General features: G+C 44.3%; 1 long non-coding RNA gene across 1 annotated transcript; it reads left to right on the top strand.

Moving 5' to 3' along the window:
* Positions 1-597: 597 nt before the first annotated feature.
* LOC144328666 (uncharacterized) lies at positions 598-5,476 on the top strand. Its single transcript, XR_013393852.1, has 2 exons — positions 598-1,384; positions 5,365-5,476. It is a non-coding gene; the product is annotated as an uncharacterized LOC144328666 (long non-coding RNA).
* The last annotated feature ends 3,707 nt before the right edge of the window (positions 5,477-9,183 follow it).

Genomic DNA, 9,183 nt, shown 5'->3' with positions numbered 1-9,183 from the left:
CCTAGGCTCAGTGGTTTAACCCACAGCGCCACCCGCGTCCCCCTACTCCCCCTACTCAGCCCTTATAACTGGGGACAATCCCTTGGGAGAGGCAGGTCATCACAGTCCGCTTAGGGTTACTGGGGCTTTTTTTTAGTCGTGACTGCAGCAAAGAGTGGTGGGGCATTCAGTAACTCAGTCATTTCCAAGGCTGGGCTGGAAAATAAGTTCACATTATAGAAAACGAGCCTGCATAGGGGGACTTTACAAAATCAGCAAGGAGAAGCGAAAATAGAAAAAGCTTGCCAGTCGCAGTTCCTACCTTCGAATTGCCTTTTTCCCTCGATTAAATTGCAACGAGCATATTTGCTCCAGTAATTCCTAATGAAGCCTTCATGTCTGACTCAGGAATAGGTCTTGCCATTGCTTTTAAAGCTCTCTGTGGTGTCAGTTAAGCTCTACGGGCTGATAACTATCTGTCAGGTTACATTGTGACTGAGGATCCTGACCCAACCATCTTCTGACATATTTGGCTTAGACTGCAGGGATGTAGGAAAGCTGCAGCACTCTTGATGTTTTTGGACTCCAGTTCCCATCAGCCATAGCCAGCATAGCTAATGGTCAAGGATGATGGGATTTGTAGTCCAACAACATCTGGAGGACCACAGGTTCGCTGACCCTGGCTCAGACATTTCTAGAGGTGTCTAGTTATGTAGATCAACAATAAATATTGTGCCCAATGAACTGTATTACTGTTTCGTTTGATGTAATAGTCTTAAATGATTGACATATTTCACTCATAGCTGTTTCAAGTATTTTAAACAGAATTGTACATAATTACGCTCATCTGTTAGCTGATGTTTGCATTTTTAATTGTTTTTATATTGCTCCTTAGAAAGGAATCCTTTTTTCCAAAATGCATTGAAACGTACATTTTAAAAATTAGTTTTAACCAGCTTCTCTTCAACTTTTCTTCTGCTGTCTTTCTGGTTTCTTTGCCTCCTTCCTGGTTTGGATTTTTTGGGGGTTGGGTTGGTTTTTTTTGGGGAGGCATGCAATTGAAACAATCTGTTCCTCAGCAGGCACATAGACATGAGCATTATCATATGGTTGGGACAGTTTGTGGGTTAACTCATGGATTATTTCATTTCATTTCATTTATTTGTTTGTTTGCTTATTATTTTATTTATATCACAAAACTTATACACTGCTTGATTGTAATAAAACCAAAAACAGTACTTCTGTCTTATCAACCAACCAATATCAAGTTGGAATATTGGAATCTTTAGCCTAGTATGGGCCTTTGAAGTTCAGGCACTGGTCTCTCCAGTCTTGCTACACGAAAGCTTCTCACCTAGAAATGTGAGCCCTGTGACCTTGTCTGCAAACAATGACCCACATTCAGGTATGACTAGAATTGCGCAGGTGTTGCCACCGCACATTCTTATTCAGTGGGAGGGGAAGTTAAGCACCCATTATTTTTCTTACCCTGGGGACAGACGGGAAGAGAACTGTAGGGATTTTACTTCCTGCTGGAGAGGCAGTGCAAACAACATAAAAGGATCATGCTTTACGGTTGGAAAATGCTTTACTGATGGAAAAACCCCGCAGGAGATAATTGCTGGTAGGGGAGCTCTGACCCGGATCAGGACCCCGTCATGGGGAGCCTCTGCCTCTACTTCTGTCCCAGTCCAGATCAGACTCCCACAACTGCAGCCTCCTTTTAGAAAGCCATTCACACAATTGCCAATTCATTCCACGAACAGTGTTGTGTTCAAGCCAAGGTTTTATTTATTTTTCAGGCTCTGCCCAGGCAGCACTGAAAGGACCTGATAGGCATTGTTAACTTGTTTCTGTTTGCACAGAAAAGCAAGTTTGGTCTAATAACGCATTTCGATGGATTTGAACAACTCTCTGCTTATTCCTGTGCCACTGAAGGCTTTTCCAGTCTTAACGGAGATATCTAAGGGCTTCCTTGGACAAAAAACAAGGACACCAGCAAGGAATACCAGAGCAAAACAGCAGCCAGTAGGCTTGGTCTTTATTGAAGACTGTCGCGACAGGACTCCCACCTGCCACAAGGTGGAACAAGAAGCCCCGAACAAAAGAGCCCCCCAACTTTTATTAGCTGCAAATCCCCATGTTACACCCCCCCCCAAACTACATCATGGTTACATCATGAAAGGGGAGGTCTGGTGGCAGTAATCTGAGCATCCTAGACCCTGCCCCATGGTTCCCCTTGCCCTCCACCAAACACCCATCAAGCGTAACAAAAGAGATATTTACATTTCCCTGTTTCCCAGCTAAGTTAATCACACCCTTTTGTCTTCATCTGGGTTTGTTATTTCTGGAATGGCTACCTGTCTGGCACTCAGGTATCAGGGTGCCAGGAACGATCACTCAGGCAGAGGGGCTGCTGAGTAGCTGAGCTCACATGTCTATATGAATTTCTGAAGTTTTCCCAGTGAGCCAGTACATAGATACATTGATCAGTGAATTGTTACATTTGGTATTCTGCAGCAGAGGCCCTTTGAATAGATAGGAAGAAGTTGTGATGAAGTGTTTTGTGGGGACAAATCACAAAAGTCACAAAAGCGATTGGGCTGATTTTGGTAGTGGGCTGCATGTGCATGATATCTGTTGGAGGGGTAACCCCCCCAACCTATACATAAATTCCTGCAACACCAGTTTGCATCAAAATGGCTGAACGGGCAAAAAACATTTCCCACCAAGAATTCTGAGATGTGGAATTTTTTCTGAATGAACATATTTTCAGAGTGAGTTTTGACCAACACACACACTTTTTGCATGCTATTTTATCTAACACAATGCATTTTATATGTCCCCCCTAAAAGTCTTCATTTTTACGCATATTCTCCCGTAATAGACACATTCTTATAAACACTCTTTGACTGGAGAGCTGCAATGCAAAAAAAAAAAATATCAGGCAAATTTCAGAGAGCTGTGTTTGGTTTGCATATTGTTGACATTCAGTTTTAAATGCACACTGCATCGAATTCCTCCTCCCATCCCTAGCAGTGCTGACTTACATTCTCTGACTGTGTAAGTTCAACTTGTAAAAGCTTTAACAAAAGATCTTCAGTCAACTGAAAGGCAATCTTTAGCTTTTAATTAGAAATGCAAACAATCTTGCAAAGAAGGGTCATTATTTAAACTGCTGGTGTGAAGTGGAATCTCGTCAAAAGGAAAGCGGTAACCTGCCATGATGATTTCCCCCATTCTCTGCCTTCTTCTGTGCTGATCCAACACCAACTATATGAACATAGGAGACAGACCATTGTCTTATACTGAGACAGATCATTGGTCCATCTAGCTAGTGGGTAGGCAAACTAAGGCCCGGGGGCCAGATCCAGCCCAATCACCTTCTAAATCCAGCCTGCAGATGGTCTCGGAATCAGAATGTTTTTACACGAGTAGAATGTGTCCTTTTATTTAAAATGCATCTCTGGGTTATTTGTGGGGCATAGGAATTCATTATTATTATTATTTTCAAAATCTAGTCCGGCCCTCTACAAGGTCTGAGGGACAGTGGACTGCTGAAAAAGTTTGCTGGCCCCAGAATTCTAGCTCAGTACTGTGTACACCAAGTGGCAGTGCCCCCGACACCAAAGGATTTTAGATAGGGATCCCTTCCTGCCCTACCTGGGGATGCCAAGGACTGAACCTGCAGCTTTCTGTATGCAAATCAGATGCTCCAGCAATTAGCTGTGGCTTTTCCCATAAATGTGAAAGACTCACAGTGTCAGAGCAAGGCTGATCCATTAATTACCCTGGCGCTCCAGCAGATGACATACCATAACTATGTCTGCTCTGAAAATGTCCTGGAACTGTGCTGCCCCGCATATTCTTCGCCCCCCCGCCCCCCGGAAGCACACATACAACACCACTGCTCTGATAGCAGGCCCTCCAAGCGTCCCTGTTTTCCAGGGACAGTCCGAGATTTGCAGAAGCCGTCCTGGTTTCTGATTTGATCCAGGAATGTCCTGCTTTTCCTTAGGGTGTCCTTATTTTCACTGGAGAAATGTTGGAGGATGAGGAGTTATGCGACCCCCCGAGCCAAGGAGATAAGTAACTATGCAGTGGAAGCTTGGAAGTCGAACGGAATCCATTCAAGTCCATTCAACTTCCAAATAGTTAAGAAACCAAAGCGTGGCTTCTGATTGGATGCAGGAAGCTCATGCAGCCAATTGGAAGCTGCGGAAGCCCTGTCGGACATTCGGGTTCCAAAGAACGTTAGGAAACCGGAACACTCACTTCTGGGTTTGTGGCATTCAGGAGCCAAAATGTTCGACTCGCAAGGCATTCGGGATCCAAGGTGTGACTGTACAACCTTTAGGAGGCAGCCCTGTATAAGGAAGTTTTTTTAAGTTTGAAGTTTTGTGGTGTGTGTGTGTTTGTGTGGCTGGGGCAACCCAGTCATGTGAGTGGGTTATAAATAATAAAATTATTATTATTATGGAATAGGACATCCCTATTTTAATCAGAGAAATGTTGGAGGGTATGTGATCAGACCAGGGCTGAGAGACTTCAAAGAAGTGTGACTAGCCCAAGGTCACCCAGCAGCTGCATGTGGAGGAGCAGAGACGCGAATCCGGTTCACCAGATTACGAGTCTATCGCTATTAACCACTACACCACACTGAGTCTCAACCAGAAGTCTTTCATGTTACCTGCAACCATCTTCCCACTTGAGGATAGAACTATGGTTGTTAGGAACTTTGCCACCTGACAAAGCCACAGGGTGAACCATTTTTTAAACTACAATATGACCTGTATGTTTGAGCAAGCCCCATTCATTTCAGCGAGATGTTTGTGGCGGGCTGCAGCTCTTTCCTAAGCAGTGAAGGAGTTAACAGTGGCACAGCTCTCCAGAAGTATAAAGATAAGCCATTCACGCCAGCAGCTCATGATTTATTCTTCAAGTCATCTTGGCTTAGATTTGCTCGGTAAACCTTGGCTGCATAGAAGTTTTACCATCAATACAGTCTTGTTTCGGATGCCTTATAAAACCCTCTCCTTTTCTCTCCCCTCCCACTTTTTTTGAAAGATCAGCCTGCTCCCAATTTGGTGTGTTTGTATTTTCACTTAATAGCTAGAGGTCACCTTAGGACTTGAGCCGATTTCTCTCATTTAGCACCACTTTTCTGTGCCCAAGCTGCTTAGCAGCAGAGAAATCTATGACGGAAGGAGAGCAAAGAGTAGCAATCTGATTATGGAGTTGGTTGATAAATTGATTAGCTCATTGACATACGTATGATTCCCCACAAGATATAAGAGTGAATACAAAATGCAACATTAATTATAATTAAATTCTTGCCTGTTTCCGGCTTCCACTATTAATTCCCCTAAACTGTTTCCTCTGCAGTTGTTACCGCTACAGCTACAAGAGGAGTTTGGAAGTAAGAAACCTACTCAACCAACTGGTGCATCCTCTTGCCTGCCCACTTGTAAAGCATTTAACAACTTCACAACACCCAGCTTAGATTTCCCAGAGCTTTCTTTGGGTTGGGTGGGGACGTCCTCCACTAACGTCACAAGGTGAGGCTGCCCTTAATGTTGCCTGCAGAGCTCTGAAGAGCTGGAGGCAGCCAGCTCACAACGGACCATCGGATTATTATTTTGTTAAAGTTAAATGAAGCTTCTAATCCTCCACTCTAACAACAACTACAAAACAATCTGGAGCTCTTCAGTGCTCCACGGGCAACATTAGACCACTTCACTTCTTGCAAAGCCCACTGACCTAGCATTGACAGAGACACAGAAAAGTAGAGCATATGGGGACAGGAGGAAAACAGAATCACAGACTGCCATCATCATCATCATCATATATTATTTATACCCCACCCATCTGGCTGGGTTTCCCCAGCCACTCTGGGTGGCTCCCAACACAATAAAACAACAAACATTAAAAGCTTCCCTAAACAGGGCTGCCTTCAGATGTCTTCTAAAAGTCAGATAGTTGTTTATTCCAATGACATCTGATGGCAGGGCATTCCACAGGGAGGGTGCCACTACCAAGAAGGCTCTCTGCTTGGTTCCCTGCAACCTCACTTCTCGCAGGGAGGGAACCACCAGAAGGCCCTCGGAGCTGGACCTCAGTGTCAGGGTTGAACAATGGGGGTGGAGATGCTCCTTTGGGTATACTGGGCTGAGTCATTTAGGGCTTTAAAGGTCAGCACCAACACTTTAAATTGTGCTCGGAAACATACTGGGAGCCAATGTAGGTCTTTTAGGACTGGTCTTATATGGGCTCAGCGGCCACTCCAAGTCACCAGTCTAGCTGCTGCATTCTGGATTAGTTGTAGTTTCTGGGTCACCTTCAAAGGTAGCCCCACATAGAGTGCATTGCAGTAGTCCAAGTGAGAGATAACTAGAGCATGCACCACTCTGGCGAGACAGTCTGCAGGCAGGTAGGGTCTCAGCCTGCGTACCGGATGGAGCTGGTAGACACCCGCCCTGGACACAGAATTAACCTGTGCCTCCATGGACTGCTGTGAGTTCAAAATGACTCCCAGGCTGCGCACCTGGTCCTTCAGAGGCACAGTTACCCCATTCAGGACCAGGGAGTCCTCCACACCAGTCCGACCCCTGTCCCCCCAAAACAGTACTTCTGTCTTGCCAGAATTCAACCTCAATCTGTTAGCCGCCATCCATCCTCCAATTGCCAAGGGTTTGTGGGGCTCCAAATGAAATCATTTTGTTGACATGGCCGTTCATCTCAGGGAGGTGTAAAACTGATCCAGTTCCTTTTGCAATACATCTCCAGAGCACTGTGGCATGTAGTCTTTATAATCCGATTTCCCAGAAAGAGTTGTGGGAGACAACAAACTCTACTGGTAGTTAACAAGGCAAGCTACACCAGGGTGGGCAACCTTATATATCTGTTAAAAGCTGCATTCTCTTATGGGCTGCATGCCCATAAAGCCAACAATGGGCAGGATCAGAGCGAAACATGGGTAGAGCCAGCTGCTCTCCCTTTCTATTGCCCTCTATTATCTCACAGTCTCCCCCGCTATTTTTGTTTGAATTATAGTAATATTTACATCTACACATATAAGTTACCATATGCAAATCTTATGCAAATCTGTGCCCTCTCCCGCCTTCTTTTTTGGTGATGCGTTTCCTCTTTTGACAATACATAAGTACCCCTCACCCACAAGCCCAAATGATCCGCATCTTAATAGCACATCCATATGGATCCAGGACTGTGAGGTCGGCCAAGTTTCCTGGAAGATGAGAGGCAATCTTCAGTTTACAATCTTACACCAAAAGGAAAGAATAGATACGAGATGGTAGATAGCCGGTGGAGTTAGCATCGAGTTGGTTTCTTGAGTATCGGCCAGACAATTAATTCATTAAGTAAGCAGATGGCAAACACTTCTCGTTAGTGGGAAGAAGATTCTGAGATATGCCTGAGTATGCCATTTGTATATGATCTAAATTAGCTGTTAATGAAAATGTGCTATGTGACAAAACCTGAGGAAATTAAGCAATTTGATATCATATGATCCCCTTCTGTAGTTTACTTCTAGAATACTTTTCTTTATAAACTGTATATCTAGTTTACCTTCCCCAAAACTGTATAGAGTCTGTAACCTGAAGCATATGTAACCTGAAGCGTATGTAACCCGAGGTACCACTGTACAGTAAGCCTTCTCCCATCACATCTGAGGGTTGTTGCCAATGCTAGTCCACCCTAGAGTAGAACGACAGAAATTAATGTTCTTAAAGTAGCCATGTTCATTAACTTCAATAAGTCAGCTCTGAGTAGCACTAGCACTGGATACAACCCTTGATTCCCAGATGTTGAGAAAGCGTGTCCTTCCTCTCACGTGCTGCGGTGAGAACTGGAGACTGACCTCCTGTGTTGTGGTTGGGTAGATTGGACAGCCACAAAACCCGATTGATAGGTCCCTCCTGAATTTATTTTAGAATGTATTTTAATTAATTGATTGTGATTTTATGTACAGTGGTACCTCGGGTTAAGAACTTAATTCGTTCTGGAGGTCTATTCTTAACTTGAAACTGTTCTTAACCACTTTAGCTAATGGAGCCTCTTGCTGCCGCTGCACGATTTCTGTTCTCATCCTGAAGCAAAGTTCTTAAACCGAGGTACTACTTCTGGGTTAGTGGAGTCTGTAACCTGAAGCATCTGTAACCTGAAGCGTATGTAACCTGAAGTACCACTGGAAACAGTGCTACTTTTACTGCTGTTAGCCGCTCTGAGCCTAGCTTCGGGTGGGGAGGGCGGGATATAAATAATTTTTTAAAAATTATTATTATTATTACAAATCCACCTAACAGATACCTTGTTCAACCCTCATTTTACCAGCTTCCTCATGATAATATCATGAGGAACTTTGTCAAAAGCCTTCCTGAAATCAACATACACTATGTCCACAGCATTCCCCTGATCCACCAAGCTTGTAAATCTATCAAAAAGAAAAAGAAAAGAGATTCATCTGGCATTTTTTAGTAATCCATGCTGGATCATAGTAAACACAGGATCCTTTTCTAAGTCCTTACTTATTTGTTCTAGGGCCTTTCCTGGTATCAATGTCAAGTTACTTGTTTCCTTTTTTTGAAGATAAGGACAATGGTTCCTCCATTTCCTTGATAATTTTAGCTGCCCTTTTCTGAACCTTTCCCAACTCTACAATATCCTTTTAGAGGTGACCATTAGCACAGTATTTCGATTGCAGTCATACCATAGATTTGTAAAGGTAAAGGGACCCCTGACCATTAGGTGCAGTCGTGACCGACTCTGGGGTTGCGGCGCTCATCTCGCTTTATTGGCCGAGAGAGCCGGAGTACAGCTTCCAGGTCATGTGGCCAGCATGACTAAGCCGCTTCTGGCGAACCAGAGCAGCGCACGGAAACGCCGTTTACCTTCCCGCCAGAGTGGTACCTATTTATCTACTTGCACTTTGACGTGCTTTCAAACTGCTAGGTTGGCAGGAGCAGGAACCGAGCAACGGGAACTCACCCTGCCACGGGGATTCAAACTGCTGACCTTCTGATCGGCAAGTCCTAAGCTCTGTGGTTTAACCCACAGCACCACCCGCGTCCCTAACATAGATTTGTATAATGGCGTTAATATAGTGGTAGTTTTATTTTCAATTCCTTTCCATCTACCCCCACCAACCAACTACCATGCCTAGTGTTTTACTATGTGGAGACTTCA

The sequence above is a fragment of the Podarcis muralis genome, chromosome 8 (assembly GCF_964188315.1).
Source record: "Podarcis muralis chromosome 8, rPodMur119.hap1.1, whole genome shotgun sequence".
NCBI classification, from domain to species: Eukaryota; Metazoa; Chordata; class Lepidosauria; order Squamata; family Lacertidae; genus Podarcis; species Podarcis muralis.
This window is presented reverse-complemented; position numbering and strand designations above follow the sequence as displayed.